This window comes from Sebastes umbrosus, chromosome 5 (genome assembly GCF_015220745.1).
Source record: "Sebastes umbrosus isolate fSebUmb1 chromosome 5, fSebUmb1.pri, whole genome shotgun sequence".
In the NCBI taxonomy this organism is placed as follows: domain Eukaryota; kingdom Metazoa; phylum Chordata; class Actinopteri; order Perciformes; family Sebastidae; genus Sebastes; species Sebastes umbrosus.
In genome coordinates, this window is record NC_051273.1 from 38555074 (window position 1) to 38576315 (window position 21242).

Sequence of the window (21242 nt, forward strand, 5' to 3'; positions counted from 1 at the left end):
TCGTTCTTTCCACTGATAGCACTGACAAGTCTGTGCGACTTTCGGTTGCGAAGTTACGCAACTTTTTTATATCAAAAAATTGATATCTCTGGAACGGAAGGTCGTAGAGACTCACAACCACGACAGGCGTGTTCAGCGTGGTCGAATTATGTCAGACAGAGCACGTTTCCAAGTGTCTACGACGTTCGGTTCAGGAGATATTCGAGAAAAACGTTCGGCTAGGGTTAGGGTTAGGGTTAGGCTTAGGTAAGGGCATGATAACCACGATGATCAAATTGATCATCCTTGATCATCCTCATTAACTCTTTGTGTGAACATGACAGAGCGATGAGACCTTGACGTACCCCCCCATTTTCGGGTTCGTTCTTTCCACTGATAGCACTGACAAGTCTGTGCGACTTTCGGTTGCGAAGTTACGCAACTTTTTTATATCAAAAAATTGATATCTCTGGAACGGAAGGTCGTAGAGACTCACAACCACGACAGGCGTGTTCAGCGTGGTCGAATTATGTCAGACAGAGCACGTTTCCAAGTGTCTACGACGTTCGGTTCAGGAGATATTCGAGAAAAACGTTCGGCTAGGGTTAGGGTTAGGGTTAGGCTTAGGTAAGGGCATGATAACCACGATGATCAAATTGATCATCCTTGATCATCCTCATTAACTCTTTGTGTGAACATGACAGAGCGATGAGACCTTGACGTACCCCCCCATTTTCGGGTTCGTTCTTTCCACTGATAGCACTGACAAGTCTGTGCGACTTTCGGTTGCGAAGTTACGCAACTTTTTTATATCAAAAAATTGATATCTCTGGAACGGAAGGTCGTAGAGACTCACAACCACGACAGGCGTGTTCAGCGTGGTCGAATTATGTCAGACAGAGCACGTTTCCAAGTGTCTACGACGTTCGGTTCAGGAGATATTCGAGAAAAACGTTCGGCTAGGGTTAGGGTTAGGGTTAGGCTTAGGTAAGGGCATGATAACCACGATGATCAAATTGATCATCCTTGATCATCCTCATTAACTCTTTGTGTGAACATGACAGAGCGATGAGACCTTGACGTACCCCCCCATTTTCGGGTTCGTTCTTTCCACTGATAGCACTGACAAGTCTGTGCGACTTTCGGTTGCGAAGTTACGCAACTTTTTTATATCAAAAAATTGATATCTCTGGAACGGAAGGTCGTAGAGACTCACAACCACGACAGGCGTGTTCAGCGTGGTCGAATTATGTCAGACAGAGCACGTTTCCAAGTGTCTACGACGTTCGGTTCAGGAGATATTCGAGAAAAACGTTCGGCTAGGGTTAGGGTTAGGGTTAGGCTTAGGTAAGGGCATGATAACCACGATGATCAAATTGATCATCCTTGATCATCCTCATTAACTCTTTGTGTGAACATGACAGAGCGATGAGACCTTGACGTACCCCCCCATTTTCGGGTTCGTTCTTTCCACTGATAGCACTGACAAGTCTGTGCGACTTTCGGTTGCGAAGTTACGCAACTTTTTTATATCAAAAAATTGATATCTCTGGAACGGAAGGTCGTAGAGACTCACAACCACGACAGGCGTGTTCAGCGTGGTCGAATTATGTCAGACAGAGCACGTTTCCAAGTGTCTACGACGTTCGGTTCAGGAGATATTCGAGAAAAACGTTCGGCTAGGGTTAGGGTTAGGGTTAGGCTTAGGTAAGGGCATGATAACCACGATGATCAAATTGATCATCCTTGATCATCCTCATTAACTCTTTGTGTGAACATGACAGAGCGATGAGACCTTGACGTACCCCCCCATTTTCGGGTTCGTTCTTTCCACTGATAGCACTGACAAGTCTGTGCGACTTTCGGTTGCGAAGTTACGCAACTTTTTTATATCAAAAAATTGATATCTCTGGAACGGAAGGTCGTAGAGACTCACAACCACGACAGGCGTGTTCAGCGTGGTCGAATTATGTCAGACAGAGCACGTTTCCAAGTGTCTACGACGTTCGGTTCAGGAGATATTCGAGAAAAACGTTCGGCTAGGGTTAGGGTTAGGGTTAGGCTTAGGTAAGGGCATGATAACCACGATGATCAAATTGATCATCCTTGATCATCCTCATTAACTCTTTGTGTGAACATGACAGAGCGATGAGACCTTGACGTACCCCCCCATTTTCGGGTTCGTTCTTTCCACTGATAGCACTGACAAGTCTGTGCGACTTTCGGTTGCGAAGTTACGCAACTTTTTTATATCAAAAAATTGATATCTCTGGAACGGAAGGTCGTAGAGACTCACAACCACGACAGGCGTGTTCAGCGTGGTCGAATTATGTCAGACAGAGCACGTTTCCAAGTGTCTACGACGTTCGGTTCAGGAGATATTCGAGAAAAACGTTCGGCTAGGGTTAGGGTTAGGGTTAGGCTTAGGTAAGGGCATGATAACCACGATGATCAAATTGATCATCCTTGATCATCCTCATTAACTCTTTGTGTGAACATGACAGAGCGATGAGACCTTGACGTACCCCCCCATTTTCGGGTTCGTTCTTTCCACTGATAGCACTGACAAGTCTGTGCGACTTTCGGTTGCGAAGTTACGCAACTTTTTTATATCAAAAAATTGATATCTCTGGAACGGAAGGTCGTAGAGACTCACAACCACGACAGGCGTGTTCAGCGTGGTCGAATTATGTCAGACAGAGCACGTTTCCAAGTGTCTACGACGTTCGGTTCAGGAGATATTCGAGAAAAACGTTCGGCTAGGGTTAGGGTTAGGGTTAGGCTTAGGTAAGGGCATGATAACCACGATGATCAAATTGATCATCCTTGATCATCCTCATTAACTCTTTGTGTGAACATGACAGAGCGATGAGACCTTGACGTACCCCCCCATTTTCGGGTTCGTTCTTTCCACTGATAGCACTGACAAGTCTGTGCGACTTTCGGTTGCGAAGTTACGCAACTTTTTTATATCAAAAAATTGATATCTCTGGAACGGAAGGTCGTAGAGACTCACAACCACGACAGGCGTGTTCAGCGTGGTCGAATTATGTCAGACAGAGCACGTTTCCAAGTGTCTACGACGTTCGGTTCAGGAGATATTCGAGAAAAACGTTCGGCTAGGGTTAGGGTTAGGGTTAGGCTTAGGTAAGGGCATGATAACCACGATGATCAAATTGATCATCCTTGATCATCCTCATTAACTCTTTGTGTGAACATGACAGAGCGATGAGACCTTGACGTACCCCCCCATTTTCGGGTTCGTTCTTTCCACTGATAGCACTGACAAGTCTGTGCGACTTTCGGTTGCGAAGTTACGCAACTTTTTTATATCAAAAAATTGATATCTCTGGAACGGAAGGTCGTAGAGACTCACAACCACGACAGGCGTGTTCAGCGTGGTCGAATTATGTCAGACAGAGCACGTTTCCAAGTGTCTACGACGTTCGGTTCAGGAGATATTCGAGAAAAACGTTCGGCTAGGGTTAGGGTTAGGGTTAGGCTTAGGTAAGGGCATGATAACCACGATGATCAAATTGATCATCCTTGATCATCCTCATTAACTCTTTGTGTGAACATGACAGAGCGATGAGACCTTGACGTACCCCCCCATTTTCGGGTTCGTTCTTTCCACTGATAGCACTGACAAGTCTGTGCGACTTTCGGTTGCGAAGTTACGCAACTTTTTTATATCAAAAAATTGATATCTCTGGAACGGAAGGTCGTAGAGACTCACAACCACGACAGGCGTGTTCAGCGTGGTCGAATTATGTCAGACAGAGCACGTTTCCAAGTGTCTACGACGTTCGGTTCAGGAGATATTCGAGAAAAACGTTCGGCTAGGGTTAGGGTTAGGGTTAGGCTTAGGTAAGGGCATGATAACCACGATGATCAAATTGATCATCCTTGATCATCCTCATTAACTCTTTGTGTGAACATGACAGAGCGATGAGACCTTGACGTACCCCCCCATTTTCGGGTTCGTTCTTTCCACTGATAGCACTGACAAGTCTGTGCGACTTTCGGTTGCGAAGTTACGCAACTTTTTTATATCAAAAAATTGATATCTCTGGAACGGAAGGTCGTAGAGACTCACAACCACGACAGGCGTGTTCAGCGTGGTCGAATTATGTCAGACAGAGCACGTTTCCAAGTGTCTACGACGTTCGGTTCAGGAGATATTCGAGAAAAACGTTCGGCTAGGGTTAGGGTTAGGGTTAGGCTTAGGTAAGGGCATGATAACCACGATGATCAAATTGATCATCCTTGATCATCCTCATTAACTCTTTGTGTGAACATGACAGAGCGATGAGACCTTGACGTACCCCCCCATTTTCGGGTTCGTTCTTTCCACTGATAGCACTGACAAGTCTGTGCGACTTTCGGTTGCGAAGTTACGCAACTTTTTTATATCAAAAAATTGATATCTCTGGAACGGAAGGTCGTAGAGACTCACAACCACGACAGGCGTGTTCAGCGTGGTCGAATTATGTCAGACAGAGCACGTTTCCAAGTGTCTACGACGTTCGGTTCAGGAGATATTCGAGAAAAACGTTCGGCTAGGGTTAGGGTTAGGGTTAGGCTTAGGTAAGGGCATGATAACCACGATGATCAAATTGATCATCCTTGATCATCCTCATTAACTCTTTGTGTGAACATGACAGAGCGATGAGACCTTGACGTACCCCCCCATTTTCGGGTTCGTTCTTTCCACTGATAGCACTGACAAGTCTGTGCGACTTTCGGTTGCGAAGTTACGCAACTTTTTTATATCAAAAAATTGATATCTCTGGAACGGAAGGTCGTAGAGACTCACAACCACGACAGGCGTGTTCAGCGTGGTCGAATTATGTCAGACAGAGCACGTTTCCAAGTGTCTACGACGTTCGGTTCAGGAGATATTCGAGAAAAACGTTCGGCTAGGGTTAGGGTTAGGGTTAGGCTTAGGTAAGGGCATGATAACCACGATGATCAAATTGATCATCCTTGATCATCCTCATTAACTCTTTGTGTGAACATGACAGAGCGATGAGACCTTGACGTACCCCCCCATTTTCGGGTTCGTTCTTTCCACTGATAGCACTGACAAGTCTGTGCGACTTTCGGTTGCGAAGTTACGCAACTTTTTTATATCAAAAAATTGATATCTCTGGAACGGAAGGTCGTAGAGACTCACAACCACGACAGGCGTGTTCAGCGTGGTCGAATTATGTCAGACAGAGCACGTTTCCAAGTGTCTACGACGTTCGGTTCAGGAGATATTCGAGAAAAACGTTCGGCTAGGGTTAGGGTTAGGGTTAGGCTTAGGTAAGGGCATGATAACCACGATGATCAAATTGATCATCCTTGATCATCCTCATTAACTCTTTGTGTGAACATGACAGAGCGATGAGACCTTGACGTACCCCCCCATTTTCGGGTTCGTTCTTTCCACTGATAGCACTGACAAGTCTGTGCGACTTTCGGTTGCGAAGTTACGCAACTTTTTTATATCAAAAAATTGATATCTCTGGAACGGAAGGTCGTAGAGACTCACAACCACGACAGGCGTGTTCAGCGTGGTCGAATTATGTCAGACAGAGCACGTTTCCAAGTGTCTACGACGTTCGGTTCAGGAGATATTCGAGAAAAACGTTCGGCTAGGGTTAGGGTTAGGGTTAGGCTTAGGTAAGGGCATGATAACCACGATGATCAAATTGATCATCCTTGATCATCCTCATTAACTCTTTGTGTGAACATGACAGAGCGATGAGACCTTGACGTACCCCCCCATTTTCGGGTTCGTTCTTTCCACTGATAGCACTGACAAGTCTGTGCGACTTTCGGTTGCGAAGTTACGCAACTTTTTTATATCAAAAAATTGATATCTCTGGAACGGAAGGTCGTAGAGACTCACAACCACGACAGGCGTGTTCAGCGTGGTCGAATTATGTCAGACAGAGCACGTTTCCAAGTGTCTACGACGTTCGGTTCAGGAGATATTCGAGAAAAACGTTCGGCTAGGGTTAGGGTTAGGGTTAGGCTTAGGTAAGGGCATGATAACCACGATGATCAAATTGATCATCCTTGATCATCCTCATTAACTCTTTGTGTGAACATGACAGAGCGATGAGACCTTGACGTACCCCCCCATTTTCGGGTTCGTTCTTTCCACTGATAGCACTGACAAGTCTGTGCGACTTTCGGTTGCGAAGTTACGCAACTTTTTTATATCAAAAAATTGATATCTCTGGAACGGAAGGTCGTAGAGACTCACAACCACGACAGGCGTGTTCAGCGTGGTCGAATTATGTCAGACAGAGCACGTTTCCAAGTGTCTACGACGTTCGGTTCAGGAGATATTCGAGAAAAACGTTCGGCTAGGGTTAGGGTTAGGGTTAGGCTTAGGTAAGGGCATGATAACCACGATGATCAAATTGATCATCCTTGATCATCCTCATTAACTCTTTGTGTGAACATGACAGAGCGATGAGACCTTGACGTACCCCCCCATTTTCGGGTTCGTTCTTTCCACTGATAGCACTGACAAGTCTGTGCGACTTTCGGTTGCGAAGTTACGCAACTTTTTTATATCAAAAAATTGATATCTCTGGAACGGAAGGTCGTAGAGACTCACAACCACGACAGGCGTGTTCAGCGTGGTCGAATTATGTCAGACAGAGCACGTTTCCAAGTGTCTACGACGTTCGGTTCAGGAGATATTCGAGAAAAACGTTCGGCTAGGGTTAGGGTTAGGGTTAGGCTTAGGTAAGGGCATGATAACCACGATGATCAAATTGATCATCCTTGATCATCCTCATTAACTCTTTGTGTGAACATGACAGAGCGATGAGACCTTGACGTACCCCCCCATTTTCGGGTTCGTTCTTTCCACTGATAGCACTGACAAGTCTGTGCGACTTTCGGTTGCGAAGTTACGCAACTTTTTTATATCAAAAAATTGATATCTCTGGAACGGAAGGTCGTAGAGACTCACAACCACGACAGGCGTGTTCAGCGTGGTCGAATTATGTCAGACAGAGCACGTTTCCAAGTGTCTACGACGTTCGGTTCAGGAGATATTCGAGAAAAACGTTCGGCTAGGGTTAGGGTTAGGGTTAGGCTTAGGTAAGGGCATGATAACCACGATGATCAAATTGATCATCCTTGATCATCCTCATTAACTCTTTGTGTGAACATGACAGAGCGATGAGACCTTGACGTACCCCCCCATTTTCGGGTTCGTTCTTTCCACTGATAGCACTGACAAGTCTGTGCGACTTTCGGTTGCGAAGTTACGCAACTTTTTTATATCAAAAAATTGATATCTCTGGAACGGAAGGTCGTAGAGACTCACAACCACGACAGGCGTGTTCAGCGTGGTCGAATTATGTCAGACAGAGCACGTTTCCAAGTGTCTACGACGTTCGGTTCAGGAGATATTCGAGAAAAACGTTCGGCTAGGGTTAGGGTTAGGGTTAGGCTTAGGGCATGATAACCACGATGATCAAATTGATCATCCTTGATCATCCTCATTAACTCTTTGTGTGAACATGACAGAGCGATGAGACCTTGACGTACCCCCCCATTTTCGGGTTCGTTCTTTCCACTGATAGCACTGACAAGTCTGTGCGACTTTCGGTTGCGAAGTTACGCAACTTTTTTATATCAAAAAATTGATATCTGTGGAACGGAAGGTCGTAGAGACTCACAACCACGACAGGCGTGTTCAGCGTGGTCGAATTATGTCAGACAGAGCACGTTTCCAAGTGTCTACGACGTTCGGTTCAGGAGATATTCGAGAAAAACGTTCGGCTAGGGTTAGGGTTAGGGTTAGGCTTAGGTAAGGGCATGATAACCACGATGATCAAATTGATCATCCTTGATCATCCTCATTAACTCTTTGTGTGAACATGACAGAGCGATGAGACCTTGACGTACCCCCCCATTTTCGGGTTCGTTCTTTCCACTGATAGCACTGACAAGTCTGTGCGACTTTCGGTTGCGAAGTTACGCAACTTTTTTATATCAAAAAATTGATATCTCTGGAACGGAAGGTCGTAGAGACTCACAACCACGACAGGCGTGTTCAGCGTGGTCGAATTATGTCAGACAGAGCACGTTTCCAAGTGTCTACGACGTTCGGTTCAGGAGATATTCGAGAAAAACGTTCGGCTAGGGTTAGGGTTAGGGTTAGGCTTAGGTAAGGGCATGATAACCACGATGATCAAATTGATCATCCTTGATCATCCTCATTAACTCTTTGTGTGAACATGACAGAGCGATGAGACCTTGACGTACCCCCCCATTTTCGGGTTCGTTCTTTCCACTGATAGCACTGACAAGTCTGTGCGACTTTCGGTTGCGAAGTTACGCAACTTTTTTATATCAAAAAATTGATATCTGTGGAACGGAAGGTCGTAGAGACTCACAACCACGACAGGCGTGTTCAGCGTGGTCGAATTATGTCAGACAGAGCACGTTTCCAAGTGTCTACGACGTTCGGTTCAGGAGATATTCGAGAAAAACGTTCGGCTAGGGTTAGGGTTAGGGTTAAGGGCATGATAACCACGATGATCAAATTGATCATCCTTGATCATCCTCATTAACTCTTTGTGTGAACATGACAGAGCGATGAGACCTTGACGTACCCCCCCATTTTCGGGTTCGTTCTTTCCACTGATAGCACTGACAAGTCTGTGCGACTTTCGGTTGCGAAGTTACGCAACTTTTTTATATCAACAAATTGATATCTCTGGAACGGAAGGTCGTAGAGACTCACAACCACGACAGGCGTGTTCAGCGTGGTCGAATTATGTCAGACAGAGCACGTTTCCAAGTGTCTACGACGTTCGGTTCAGGAGATATTCGAGAAAAACGTTCGGCTAGGGTTAGGGTTAGGGTTAGGCTTAGGTAAGGGCATGATAACCACGATGATCAAATTGATCATCCTTGATCATCCTCATTAACTCTTTGTGTGAACATGACAGAGCGATGAGACCTTGACGTACCCCCCCATTTTCGGGTTCGTTCTTTCCACTGATAGCACTGACAAGTCTGTGCGACTTTCGGTTGCGAAGTTACGCAACTTTTTTATATCAAAAAATTGATATCTCTGGAACGGAAGGTCGTAGAGACTCACAACCACGACAGGCGTGTTCAGCGTGGTCGAATTATGGGTTAGGGTTAGGGTTAGGGGATAAAAACTTCATCTGGAAATTTACCCAAGTGGGTTTTGGGCTATATCTTTGGAACGGAATGTCGTAAAGACTCGGGATCAGTTTTATTTAGTATTTGAGGGCTCTCTGAGTACGCTGGTCTTGATCCTGAGTCTCTACAACCTTCCGTTCTCGAGATATGGCACATTTTGCCATTTCCCCGAGTGGAATTGTGTTGTATCTCGGGAACGGAAGGTCGTAGAGACTCAGATTCAAGTCAGGCGTGTTCAGCGTGGCCGAACCCTCTACCTGCTAAGTCTGTTCTGAGATTGATTAGTGATACCTGCCGAGGCCTGAAGGGGAAGCTCGAGACTACGGTGCCTCATCCTCATGAGACTGCCAGAGAGTAGGCATCGTGTCACGAGTCTCACTACAAATATCCCCCTATTCAGGTACAGAAATAAGTATTTCATACTCAAAACGTTCAGATATGTTTACTGAGCTGTTGAGTTCTGTTGTATTAATATGCTGACCTAATGTAGAGTGTTTTGTATGTTTTATTGGCATTGTTCGAGCGTGAAGTGAAACACTGGTTCAAGCTAGTTAGCTGTGTTTGATCTGCCGCTTTAACAGCGCCACAGGATGGCAGAGTGAGAGCGACTCATCGCGTGTGTGTGTGTGTGTGAAGACAGTATGAGCCAGTGAAGTGTATATGTGTGTTTAAAGGTAAAGATGATGCATTTGTGTGTTAATTATAAAACTTGGTTAAGATAAGAAATTGACAGAGGAAATTTAGAGTAATTTATGTCTTATAGGATATTTTTGTTTAATTATTTTTGCTTAGATATTTAATGTTTATTGTTTTATAGACTTGTTTGCAGTAATATTTAATCTGTTATATTGAATTTATCCTGTTTGATAGAAAGAGTGACAGATGTGCATTTGTGAATTTGTTTGTTTATTGTTTGTTTATCTAAAGAAATGTTAAGTAATAGAAGTAATTAATATTGTTAATTTGACTCAGTGTGAAAACAAATGCAAAGCATTATAAATTATAAGAATTTAAGTCACTGTTAATATTGTTTAAGTGAATTAAAGATTCTCATGAGACTGCCAGAGAGTAGGCATCGTGTCACGAGTCTCACTACAAATATTCCCCTATTCAGGACACAACACTTTCAATCCTCCGTGATGTGCTGTGTTTGTTGGTGGATACCCTAACACAACTGTATCGGGACAATGAAGAAGTTGCACATGGAAGGCATTCCAGTCTGAACTAGCACTTGAGGAGATTCTCTATGGGCGTCCTCTGTCACCATTGGATTTCCAAATAAGTGTGTCCTTGGGCACAAGTACAGTGAGTGACAAGAGCCTGAGCCAAAAGAGAGGGTTCCTTGGCCTGGCACCTCATTCAAGTGCAAGTTCTGAGGAAACACCACCCCCACTTCCTCATTGGACCAGAGACAACCTCCAAAAGATGCGCATCGAGCGTCTTTTTCCTCTCTGTCAGACACTTGATGCAGCCCCATCAGTTTCTGGGGCTAATCTTGTCAGAGTGCTTCTTGGGGATCTGTACAAGAGGAACACAGAAGTCCCCCTGTCTGACCTGACATCCACAGCCCCACCTGGGAGGCTGATAGGTGCCTGGCCTCTTGACACTCTTTGAGAGGACCTTTCAGTCAAGGACTGTTTCCCAGGGTAAAACACCTTTGCCAGGGCTCACATGTTGGTGAGGAAGGTTGGCAAAGATGTCAAGGAGTGTCTTTTGCAAGGCTTCATTGAGGCAAAAATCATCTTCTTCCCTGCATTCAAATTCCGGGACTACAGGGGCACCAAGAATGTGTGGTGAAACTTCAAGGACTATGTGCAGATATGTAGCGACATCGAACCTTTCCCAGTTTCCGCCTAAGTTCACATGACTATGCAAGACGAAGTGGAGTTGGAGAGGCGATCCCTTACTTACTCCAGGAACCTGGAAAAGTACAGAGACCATGGCGTGGCATGGATGGAGAAGGTCACTTGAAGGTTGTCATGTTCATCACCTGTGTTGGCTTGGTCATGAATGGTGGCTACGTGGACTTCAACCACCTGAGGTACCTCCTGCAAGACGTGAGCCCCATACTCTCTCAGAGTGACCTGCAGAAGATGCTAATTCTGTTCAAGTTTACCCTGCCGAAGATCTACAATGTCATTGTCTGGAAACTCCATGAGGACATTCCCTACTGTGCAGTGCCGCCAACTCGCACCACAAGCACGGGATGAACCACAGGAGCCCATTATGCCTTGAGGAGGATGTGCAAGAAGTTGAACTGCAGGACGACTTGAGGCCAATGGAGATGTCGCAGGTTTCGCAAATTCGTCAAAGCAATGGACAGCCCAGGAGCTGTCACTCATCCCCACGGACAGGAGCATGAAAATCAAGGTGGCATACCAAGACTACACTGACAAGTGCAGGGAAAAGAAGATTCCCATCAGGAGCTACAATGGGTTAGGGTTAGGGTTAGGGTTAGGGTTAGGTAAGGGCATGATAACCACGATGATAGGGTTAGGGTTAGGGTTAGGGTTAGGGGTTAGGGTTAGGGTTAGGTAAGGGCATGATAACCACGATGATCAAATTGATCATCCTTGATCATCCTCATTAACTCTTTGTGTGAACATGACAGAGCGATGAGACCTTGACGTACCCCCCCATTTTCGGGGTCGTTCTTTCCACTGATAGCACTGACAAGTCTGTGCGACTTTCGGTTGCGAAGTTACGCAACTTTTTTATATCAAAAAATTGATATCTCTGGAATGGAAGGTCGTAGAGACTCACAACCACGACAGGCGTGTTCAGCGTGGTCGAATTATGTCAGACAGAGCACGTTTCCAAGTTTCTACGACGTTAGGTTCGGGAGATATTCGAGAAAAACGTTAAATGTTTCAGAAACATCTTGTAGTGAACTGTTTAATTGTTTAATGTTTCAGAAACATCCTGTAGTGAACTGTTTAATTGTTTAATGTTTCAGAAACATCTTGTAGTGAACTGTTTAACTGTTAAATGTTTCAGAAACATCCTGTAGTGAACTGTTTAATTGTTTAATGTTTCAGAAACATCTTATAGTGAACTGTTTAACTGTTAAATGTTTCAGAAACATCCTGTAGTGAACTGTTTAATTGTTTAATGTTTCAGAAACATCCTGTAGTGAACTGTTTAATTGTTTAATGTTTCAGAAACATCCTGTAGTGAACTGTTTAACTGTTAAATTGTTTCAGAAACATCCTGTAGTGAACTGTTTAATTGTTTAATGTTTCAGAAACATCCTGTAGTGAACTGTTTAATTGAACCCAATTAGGGTTAGGGTTAGGGTTAGGGTTAGGGTTTAGGGTTAGGGTTAGGGTTAGGGTTAGGGTTAGGTAAGGGCATGATAACCACGATGATCAAATTGATCATCCTTGATCATCTTCAATAACTCTTTGTGTGAACATGACAGAGCGATGAGACCTTGACGTACACCCGGGGTCGTTCTTTCCACTGATAGCACTGACAAGTCTGTCCGACTTTCGGCTGCAGAGTTACGCGACTTTTTTATATAAAAAAATTGATATCTCTGGAACGGAAGGTCGTAGAGACTCACAACCACGACAGGCGTGTTCAGTGTTCAATTCTGAGTCGACTGGTATAAGTTTGTGTTGACTTTTTTTGGGTCCACTACTATTGGTGTCTGATTAGCATGGAAGGGGGAGTGATTAGGGTTAGTCAAAATGACAGGTCTGGCTGTCCTTCTATCTAGAGAGGGTTGCATACTTACCACTTGACCAAGTAACAGGTAAGCATAAGGTAAATATATTGGACTCTTTTGTCTGTCATCAGCTATCCCAGGAGCTGTCCAGAATGACTTTATGCAGCATTGCTAACTAGAGCCATTCTGGACAGCTCCTGGAAATCACTGATGAACTCAAGCCACCACGCCACGTCAAGGCAGAGTCCGTGTGGAGGTTGTTTTTTTGTATTTTTTTGTATTTTTTTGTATTTTTTTTGTTGTTTTATTTTTTTGTTATTCACAATCAACTATAGACAGTGTGTGTGTGTGTATATTTGTGTGTGTGTGTGTGCATGTTTGTGGGTTTGTGTGTGTGTGTGTGTGTGTGTGTGTGTGTGTGTGTGTGCATGTGTGTGTGAGCATGTTTTACGTGTGTGTGTGTGTGTGTGTGTGTGTGTGTGTGTCCAAACCACAATCTCAAAACAAAATAAAATGATTAAGTCTGGCTCCCTAGGATACATCAGATACACACTTCACACCTATCAAACAAAGAAAAAAAAAGACATTTTTAGTGTGTTTAGCAATGACCTATGACCTATGACCTTTGACCTTTGACCTATGACCTATGACCTATTCTCTTCCTTTTCAGGCGAAATGCGTTGTAGCTCCTGATTGGAACCTTTATCTCCCTGCACTTGTCCGTGTAGTGCTGGTATGCCACCTTGTTTTTCAGGGTCGTGTCTGTGGGGATGAGTGCCACCTCCTGGGCTGTCCATTGCTTCGATGTATTTTCAGGGTCAGGGTCTCCATTGGCCTCAAGTCATCCTGCAGTTCAACCCCTTGAACATCCTCCTCAAGCTCCTGAGGTGCATCCCATGATTGCTGTGCGCGTCGGAGAACAGGTGGAGTTGGTGGCACTGCGCGGTACGGGATGGCCTCGTGGAGTTTAAAGATGATTACATTGAATACTTTCGGCAGGGTGAACTTTGACAGAATCTGCATTTTCTGCAAGTCACCCTGGGAGAGTATGTGGCTCATCTCTGTAATGAGGTCCCTCAGGTAGTTAAAGTTGACGAAGTCACCGTTCATCACCAAGCCAATACAGGAGAGGAAGGTGACAACCTTTAAATGACTGTTGGGATGCTTTTTCAGTCCAGCTGGAAGGCGAGCAAGGACCTTCGTCATCCATGCCATGCCGTGGTCCCTGTACTTCTCCAGGTTCCTGGAGTATGTCAGGGATCGCCTCTCCAACTCCACACAGACTTGCATTGTTATGCTAACTTCCGCGGAAGCAGGAAAGGGTTCAGTGTCACTTCCGTGGATTTGTACATAATCCGTAAAATTCCACCACACACTCTTTGTGCCCTTGTAGTCCCGGAACTTGAAAGCGGGGAGGAAGTTGAGCTTTGCCTCAACGAAGCCTTGCAAAAGACATTCTTTTACGTCCTTGCCAACCTTCTTGACCAACAAGCGAGCTACGGCAAAGGTGTTTGGCCCTGGAAAACAGTCCTTGACGGAAAGGTCCTCGCAAAGGGTTTCCAGAGGCCAGGCACCTACCAGCCTCCCAGGTGGGGTTGTGGACGTCAGAGCAGACAGGGGTATTCCTTCGTTGCGCTTGTAGAGATCCCCCAGAAGCACTCTGACGAGGGCAGCTCCAGTTACTGATGCCCCTGCATCAAGTGCCTGACACAGAGGAAACAGACGCTCAATGCGCAGCTTTTGCAGGTTGAGTTTGGTCCAGTGATGGAGTGGGGGTGGTGTTTCCTCGGAACTGGCACTTGTATGAGGTGCCAGGCCAAGGAACCCTCTCCGCTTGCTCACGCTCTCATCACTGACAGTACAAGTTCCCAAGGACACACTAAGCTGGAAATCCAGTGGTGAGAGAGGACGCCCATAGAGGATCTCCTCAATTGCAAGCTCACACTGGAACGCCTTCCATGAGGCATCATAGCGTGCCACCCCTACATTTTCCCGATAGAGCTGCGTGAGGGTATCCACCAAGTAACAGAACACATCCCTGAGGATAGAAAGCAGACCCACAGCAGGAGCTTCCTTGAACGGAACAAGGATTGCTCGTTGCTCCAAGAGGCAGACCAATTTTTCCAAATCGAAGTGCTCTGATGGGTCAAGGATACATGGCAGCAGTTCACCCTCAAACCTCAGAACCTGTTCAATCCGGCATCCTAGCTGACCCACCATCCTGTCATGCAGTTCTTTCATGTGCCCCAAGTAATTCCATGCCCGTGAGAGAAGGTCAGTTTGGTATTTTGGATGTGACAACCCACATGTCACAATTGCACCAGTGACAGGATGCTTGTATGGCATCTGCACGTGAGCATGTGGTGAGTCCACATAGAGTTGAAGGAAGGTGAGCTTGCCATATGGCCCCAGAACATCAAGCAATTCCTTGCTCACGTCCATCCCAGTGTTGTCCAGATTACTCTGAAAATTGGTGGCCTCATGGATCCCCAGTGTGGTGAAGAGGGTGCCCCTGAAACCTACAAGGTCTTGTAAACCATACCTTGAAAAAAAGGATATGGGTGTCAGGGTCCTTGGCCTCAATGTTGCAAGCAAAGTGGAAAGACACAGACCTGCAGTCAGATGGGTCAATGATATCTGTAATATCCCACACTTCTGTATCTTTCTGCCCAAACTGATTTAGTAGAAGAGTTACTTTCATAAATGGACAGGCGTTGGACTTCTCAACTGCCTGGTCAATCAAGGACATTATGAAAGTGCAATCTCTCTTCAAGATGTGGAACCTTGTAGTATCCACACTGCTTTGTTTTCTTATGGTGGGCCGACATTTGTCTTTGTCTGAGAGGCTGCGAAGCAACTCCTTGAAGTTTTCGGTGACATCATTGAGGAGCTCTCTTGCCATCAGGGTGTACAGCTCTTTTGTGAGCAACCTAGTGTCTGGGTTAGTACTACATGCTGGGACCACAGTCATCAAGAGATGGTAGCCACCATCTACATAACCAAGTGTATGCCCCACTGCATTTCTCAGGGCAAGGACACCATTTTTGCTGTATTTTGTGAGATCCACATGTTTTTTAATTAAGTTGTAATGTGGATTCAATGATCCAGGGTGAAATTTTGGGAGAAGCAGGTAGTGCAGACCGCCTTGAAGCCCCTGAAGTTTTTGAAATTCCACTACAAGTCCATCAACATCAAAGAGAACTTCAAAAAGAAGTGGGGTCAGACACTGTTGTGGAATGTATTGCAAGATTGAAATCAGCATGCAAAAAGTCTGCAACATTTGGTGTCTGTCTAAATGCACGTGAAAGATTGTTAGTGTTGATAACACCAACATCAAGTAGAGCATCTGCAAGAGCCATTTCCCTGTATCTGTACTGGTTGAGTGGCAAAATGCATCTGAGGAGGTTCTACAGCTCTCAAGAGCTTATATAGGCCTCTCCCCAATTCTATATCTCGAGAACGGAAGGTCGTACAGAGTCGGGAGTAAGACTGGCGTGTTCAGCATCCACGAAAACCCCCAATTTGATGTTGGTTCTGAGTCTCTACGACCTTCGGTTCCTGAGATACAGTAATACATTCAGTAATTAATTTAAACTAAACTATCTAAGCCAATCAGAGTTCTTTAATTTGAGAGGTGTCATCAGATTCATCAGGTTGGTTGCTGGGGCCCCCCTGACCTCTAGCAACAGGTTACACATTGGTTGATGTGTAATGTGGCATGAAAGTGAGTTTACATTTGAAATCAAAACAAAGTGATTAGCCACCTTCTGGCGGGAAACATTAGTTCAAAACTCAATATGCTAGGTGACACACACAGTAAGCCATTGTTGTCATTTAAACTGCGCGGAGCTTCTGTCCTCTGCACCCTCTGTCGGGAGATTAACACACACGCACGAACACACACACAACAGCGCCATGCAGCGTCAAAAAGGGTTAGGGTTAGGGTTAGGTTAGGTTAGGTTAGGTTAGGTTAGGTTAGGTTAGGTTAGGTTAGGGTTAGGGTTAGGTAAGGGCATGATAACCACGATGATCAAATTGATCATCCTTAGGGTTAGGGTTAGGGTTAGGGTTAGGGTTAGGGGGTTAGGGTTAGGGTTAGGGTTTAGGGTTAGGGTTAGGGTTAGGGTTAGGGGTTAGGGTTAGGGTTAGGGTTAGGGTTAGGGTTAGGCTTAGGTAAGGGCATGATAACCACGATGATCAAATTGATCATCCTTGATCATCCTCATTAACTCTTTGTGTGAACATGACAGAGCGATGAGACCTTGACGTACCCCCCCCATTTTCGGGTTCGTTCTTTCCACTGATAGCACTGACAAGTCTGTGCGACTTTCGGTTGCGAAGTTACGCAACTTTTTTATATCAAAAAATTGATATCTCTGGAACGGAAGGTCGTAGAGACTCACAACCACGACAGGCGTGTTCAGCGTGGTCGAATTATGTCAGACAGAGCACGTTTCCAAGTGTCTACGACGTTCGGTTCAGGAGATATTCGAGAAAAACGTTCGGCTAGGGTTAGGGTTAGGGTTAGGCTTAGGTAAGGGCATGATAACCACGATGATCAAATTGATCATCCTTGATCATCCTCATTAACTCTTTGTGTGAACATGACAGAGCGATGAGACCTTGACGTACCCCCCCATTTTCGGGTTCGTTCTTTCCACTGATAGCACTGACAAGTCTGTGCGACTTTCGGTTGCGAAGTTACGCAACTTTTTTATATCAAAAAATTGATATCTCTGGAACGGAAGGTCGTAGAGACTCACAACCACGACAGGCGTGTTCAGCGTGGTCGAATTATGTCAGACAGAGCACGTTTCCAAGTGTCTACGACGTTCGGTTCAGGAGATATTCGAGAAAAACGTTCGGCTAGGGTTAGGGTTAGGGTTAGGCTTAGGTAAGGGCATGATAACCACGATGATCAAATTGATCATCCTTGATCATCCTCATTAACTCTTTGTGTGAACATGACAGAGCGATGAGACCTTGACGTACCCCCCCATTTTCGGGTTCGTTCTTTCCACTGATAGCACTGACAAGTCTGTGCGACTTTCGGTTGCGAAGTTACGCAACTTTTTTATATCAAAAAATTGATATCTCTGGAACGGAAGGTCGTAGAGACTCACAACCACGACAGGCGTGTTCAGCGTGGTCGAATTATGTCAGACAGAGCACGTTTCCAAGTGTCTACGACGTTCGGTTCAGGAGATATTCGAGAAAAACGTTCGGCTAGGGTTAGGGTTAGGGTTAGGCTTAGGTAAGGGCATGATAACCACGATGATCAAATTGATCATCCTTGATCATCCTCATTAACTCTTTGTGTGAACATGACAGAGCGATGAGACCTTGACGTACCCCCCCATTTTCGGGTTCGTTCTTTCCACTGATAGCACTGACAAGTCTGTGCGACTTTCGGTTGCGAAGTTACGCAACTTTTTTATATCAAAAAATTGATATCTCTGGAACGGAAGGTCGTAGAGACTCACAACCACGACAGGCGTGTTCAGCGTGGTCGAATTATGTCAGACAGAGCACGTTTCCAAGTGTCTACGACGTTCGGTTCAGGAGATATTCGAGAAAAACGTTCGGCTAGGGTTAGGGTTAGGGTTAGGCTTAGGTAAGGGCATGATAACCACGATGATCAAATTGATCATCCTTGATCATCCTCATTAACTCTTTGTGTGAACATGACAGAGCGATGAGACCTTGACGTACCCCCCCATTTTCGGGTTCGTTCTTTCCACTGATAGCACTGACAAGTCTGTGCGACTTTCGGTTGCGAAGTTACGCAACTTTTTTATATCAAAAAATTGATATCTCTGGAACGGAAGGTCGTAGAGACTCACAACCACGACAGGCGTGTTCAGCGTGGTCGAATTATGTCAGACAGAGCACGTTTCCAAGTGTCTACGACGTTCGGTTCAGGAGATATTCGAGAAAAACGTTCGGCTAGGGTTAGGGTTAGGGTTAGGCTTAGGTAAGGGCATGATAACCACGATGATCAAATTGATCATCCTTGATCATCCTCATTAACTCTTTGTGTGAACATGACAGAGCGATGAGACCTTGACGTACCCCCCCATTTTCGGGTTCGTTCTTTCCACTGATAGCACTGACAAGTCTGTGCGACTTTCGGTTGCGAAGTTACGCAACTTTTTTATATCAAAAAATTGATATCTCTGGAACGGAAGGTCGTAGAGACTCACAACCACGACAGGCGTGTTCAGCGTGGTCGAATTATGTCAGACAGAGCACGTTTCCAAGTGTCTACGACGTTCGGTTCAGGAGATATTCGAGAAAAACGTTCGGCTAGGGTTAGGGTTAGGGTTAGGCTTAGGTAAGGGCATGATAACCACGATGATCAAATTGATCATCCTTGATCATCCTCATTAACTCTTTGTGTGAACATGACAGAGCGATGAGACCTTGACGTACCCCCCCATTTTCGGGTTCGTTCTTTCCACTGATAGCACTGACAAGTCTGTGCGACTTTCGGTTGCGAAGTTACGCAACTTTTTTATATCAAAAAATTGATATCTCTGGAACGGAAGGTCGTAGAGACTCACAACCACGACAGGCGTGTTCAGCGTGGTCGAATTATGTCAGACAGAGCACGTTTCCAAGTGTCTACGACGTTCGGTTCAGGAGATATTCGAGAAAAACGTTCGGCTAGGGTTAGGGTTAGGGTTAGGCTTAGGTAAGGGCATGATAACCACGATGATCAAATTGATCATCCTTGATCATCCTCATTAACTCTTTGTGTGAACATGACAGAGCGATGAGACCTTGACGTACCCCCCCATTTTCGGGTTCGTTCTTTCCACTGATAGCACTGACAAGTCTGTGCGACTTTCGGTTGCGAAGTTACGCAACTTTTTTATATCAAAAAATTGATATCTCTGGAACGGAAGGTCGTAGAGACTCACAACCACGACAGGCGTGTTCAGCGTGGTCGAATTATGTCAGACAGAGCACGTTTCCAAGTGTCTACGACGTTCGGTTCAGGAGATATTCGAGAAAAACGTTCGGCTAGGGTTAGGGTTAGGGTTAGGCTTAGGTAAGGGCATGATAACCACGATGATCAAATTGATCATCCTTGATCATCCTCATTAACTCTTTGTGTGAACATGACAGAGCGATGAGACCTTGACGTACCCCCCCATTTTCGGGTTCGTTCTTTCCACTGATAGCACTGACGAGTCTGTGCGACTTTCGGTTGCGAAGTTACGCAACTTTTTTATATCAAAAAATTGATATCTCTGGAACGGAAGGTCGTAGAGACTCACAACCACGACAGGCGTGTTCAGCGTGGTCGAATTATGTCAGACAGAGCACGTTTCCAAGTGTCTACGACGTTCGGTTCAGGAGATATTCGAGAAAAACGTTCGGCTAGGGTTAGGGTTAGGGTTAGGCTTAGGTAAGGGCATGATAACCACGATGATCAAATTGATCATCCTTGATCATCCTCATTAACTCTTTGTGTGAACATGACAGAGCGATGAGACCTTGACGTACCCCCCCATTTTCGGGTTCGTTCTTTCCACTGATAGCACTGACAAGTCTGTGCGACTTTCGGTTGCGAAGTTACGCAACTTTTTTATATCAAAAATTGATATCTCTGGAACGGAAGGTCGTAGAGACTCACAACCACGACAGGCGTGTTCAGCGTGGTCGAATTATGTCAGACAGAGCACGTTTCCAAGTGTCTACGACGTTCGGTTCAGGAGATATTCGAGAAAAACGTTCGGCTAGGGTTAGGGTTAGGGTTAGGCTTAGGTAAGGGCATGATAACCACGATGATCAAATTGATCATCCTTGATCATCCTCATTAACTCTTTGTGTGAACATGACAGAGCGATGAGACCTTGACGTTCCCCCCCATTTTCGGGTTCGTTCTTTCCACTGATAGCACTGACAAGTCTGTGCGACTTTCGGTTGCGAAGTTACGCAACTTTTTTATATCAAAAAATTGATATCTCTGGAACGGAAGGTCGTAGAGACTCACAACCACGACAGGCGTGTTCAGCGTGGTCGAATTATGTCAGACAGAGCACGTTTCCAAGTGTCTACGACGTTCGGTTCAGGAGATATTCGAGAAAAACGTTCGGCTAGGGTTAGGGTTAGGGTTAGGCTTAGGTAAGGGCATGATAACCACGATGATCAAATTGATCATCCTTGATCATCCTCATTAACTCTTTGTGTGAACATGACAGAGCGATGAGACCTTGACGTACCCCCCCATTTTCGGGTTCGTTCTTTCCACTGATAGCACTGACAAGTCTGTGCGACTTTCGGTTGCGAAGTTACGCAACTTTTTTATATCAAAAAATTGATATCTCTGGAACGGAAGGTCGTAGAGACTCACAACCACGACAGGCGTGTTCAGCGTGGTCGAATTATGTCAGAC